The 3127-nt window shown below is 36.1% G+C and overlaps 1 long non-coding RNA gene across 1 annotated transcript; it reads right to left on the reverse strand.

Moving 5' to 3' along the window:
- Window positions 1-699: 699 nt before the first annotated feature.
- Window positions 700-2896, reverse strand: LOC311070026. Its single transcript, XR_014603605.1, has 3 exons — window positions 2791-2896; window positions 2545-2696; window positions 700-1032 (listed from the first exon to the last, which is right to left on the reverse strand). It is a non-coding gene; the product is annotated as an uncharacterized lncRNA (long non-coding RNA).
- Window positions 2897-3127: the final 231 nt, after the last annotated feature.

The following is a 3127-nucleotide window of genomic DNA, read 5'->3' on the forward strand; positions in this document are numbered from 1 at the left end:
CCCTCCAGGACCGAGATTGCTGAACCCTGATTTAAAGGGTTAGTTCACCCAAAAATGAAATTTGTCATTACTCACCCTCATGTCATTCCAAACCTGTAAGACATGAAGCGATGTGAGTGCTTAGTGCAAAAATAAAAATATTTACAAAATATTAATCTATCAATCTTCAACGCACATTCACTTTTTTTGTGTGTGCAAAAAAAGCACTCACTTCATAAACTTGAGCTCAATCCACTGGAGTCACATGTATTACTTCAATGATGTCTTTATTACATTTCTGGGGCTTGAAAGTGGTAGTTGCATAGGCTGTCAATGGATGGACAAAAAACTCTCAGATTTAATTAAAAATATCTTAATTTGTGTTCCAAAGACGAATTAATGTCTTACAGGTTTGGAACGACATGAGGGTGAGTAATGACAAATTTCATTTTTGGGTGAACTAACCCTTTAAAACTAACCCTGGAAACAGGTTTCTTCATCTATTCCACATTTGTAAAGGCTTAATCTGGATGGATGAGCGAGTGCAATGAAAGAAGAAAAAATAAACACTTACATTGAAGTTGCATATCTTTGAACAAAATGATTTTCTCCTTTTCATTAGAGCTAGCAAAGAGTTATATTTGTTTCTGAGATTTTGTCTTCAAAGTTGATGAATAACAACATCATGTCAGAATGTCAGTGAGTGTGAGTAGGGGAGAGTAAAATCCTCTTCCACTAAACACTGAACAGTTTATTCCTTATTCCGTGAACTCTGGCCGAACATGCCTCGCCACCAATTTTCATGAGCACTTTTTGGAGTACTTCAAATGTATATTTGACCTCTTTGGGGTAAGTGATATCCAGAGCATAAAGAAGCCCCGTTAGTACAGCAAAGGCATTTGACACGTCCTTTAAGCCATCAAGCACAATCTCCTCCTCTAACACCACAGCCACATCAATTATTTCCTTTGGGAGGAGGTTTGCAGTGTTCTCCTCTGTGACCACCAAGAGTCCAACATTCATCCCCTTCACCACCTCTTCCTCATCAGTTGGCTAATAAGAGAAAAAGGAAATTACTATGAATCATAAAATTACAAAATTACAAAGCATTTGTAGGTTAACAATGAATGAGTTTTAAACAGAGGCGAGCCTGCATAGTCCATAGAATCTATAGTACAATTAATGGTAAATGTTTTTTTAATGTTTTAATTATTTTAAACCAATAATGCTAGGTCTTGGCCACGTCAGTTTAAAATAGCTTAAAATTATTTCAGTTACTCCAAAAAACTTTACATTCTACATGGGGTAGACTCCCTCCCCTGAAAAAAAGAAAAGTCATTGGCCAAACCAAAAAAACAAAACAAATATGACACTAATAATGTGACAAATTATTTTACTGAAAAACTTTTAGCTTTGCACTCCAACAAAGTGCAATGTGTCGATAAAATATTTTAAAACACAAAAATAGACTTTTCTTGGTCTGGACGATATATCGTTTAAGCATCGATACTATGATATGTGTATCTGCGATAGCCAGTAGAAAAAAATCCTTAGCATTGAACCCTGACTTTATTGTATTACAACAAACATGATATTTACATACCTCACAAATTTTGATGAACTTGGAGGGTTCCTCTTTAAGGAAGTAAGGAAACCCAAAAAGGACAACTGCTCTTCTACATTGGTTTGAGCTCTGCAAATGAAAAACATTGTTTTAAATAAAAACTAGTAGTCATAAGCCACTTTTCCACTGTCAGGCCAATGCAAGCCAGGGCAAACAGCGTGCCAGGAGAGGGCCAATAGCCCGGACCTCGAGCACCGAGGCCAAAATCAAGTTGCGTTTCCACTTTCAGACCAGTAGCTCTGCAGTGATTCCCTAAAACCCACCCTTAACATGGCTTCATAGAACAACATCAGACAACCCCACCATTACTTAAAGACTTGAGGTTCTAGTATCGATATTTGACCAGTGTTTTACAATAAAAATGTTACAGTGACATTAACTTATTACTTTGTGTCAGGAGTGCTTATCAATCATTCTGAATCAAACTAGTATTTATCATTTCATATAAAAGAGCATCAACAAATGGGAAAAAAAGGGAAAGGGAAAAAAGAGACATAAAACATATGTGTATTTATTATCGCTATGGTTAGCATAAGTAGCCTTTAGCATCACATATAAATATATATCTGCTTCACAGTGATCAGAATCTCCATCGAATCGCAACACTCGCTGGTGTCTTAAAGTGAGTTTTGAACTGAAAATTGCTAAAATTGTCTTAAATGTTGAAGTTAGCTGGTTGCCTGATAAAATAACATGATACATTTATTTTATATAATAAAAAACCTCCAAAAAGCTCTGGACATTTGCTCCGAGGAAGCCCATTTGAGGCCTGATCAAGCCCTGGAAGTGACAGTGGAAGCGCGACTGGCCCTGGCACGCACTAGCATGCTCGATTTTGGCCTGATAGTGGAAACACGCCTATGCTGTTGCATGGAAATTTTAATTAATCAGGCATGTGACACTGGAACCATTTTTCTAAAAATAAATTAACATATACTCACATCATCCTTAAGAGACTGAATCAGGGTCTTGAGTTCTCCAATGTCTTTGGCTTGGTACAACCGCAAAAATCCGTTACTCGTTACTCATCAAGCCCATGGAAAAAGGTCGCCTTAATGTCGGTGGACACTATGCGTCGAAATTTTGCAGCAATCTAGTAAAATGACAGACCCACAATTAGAATATTACAGTTTTTTTTGTTTTGTTTTTACAATTGCTAGGACACATTTTCTCAATACTGAGGTCACCTTTTCAGTTTTCAAAAGAGTAGCCTATGTAAACATGCAGATTGGCCTGTAGGTTTGGTAATGGTTGTCTGTAAGAGACAAGAAATCATGCAAAGATTAATTGAAAGATATATTCATTGAATTTATTTTGTGCTAAAGCAGTGATAAATTATCCACAGTTTAACCCACATAGACCACTGTTGTGCTTACTGTGTGAAGAGTTTTGACAAAGTAACCCAAGTATTGAGAAATGGGTTCTAAAGATTAAAATAAATAAATAAGTGTTTTAAGTTTTAGAATAGGTAGTTTAAAGGAGACATATCATGCTTTTAAATTGTTCCTTTTTACATATAAATCA

Source organism: Abramis brama (genome assembly GCF_963993115.1).
Source record: "Abramis brama genome assembly, chromosome: 19".
NCBI classification, from domain to species: domain Eukaryota; kingdom Metazoa; phylum Chordata; class Actinopteri; order Cypriniformes; family Leuciscidae; genus Abramis; species Abramis brama.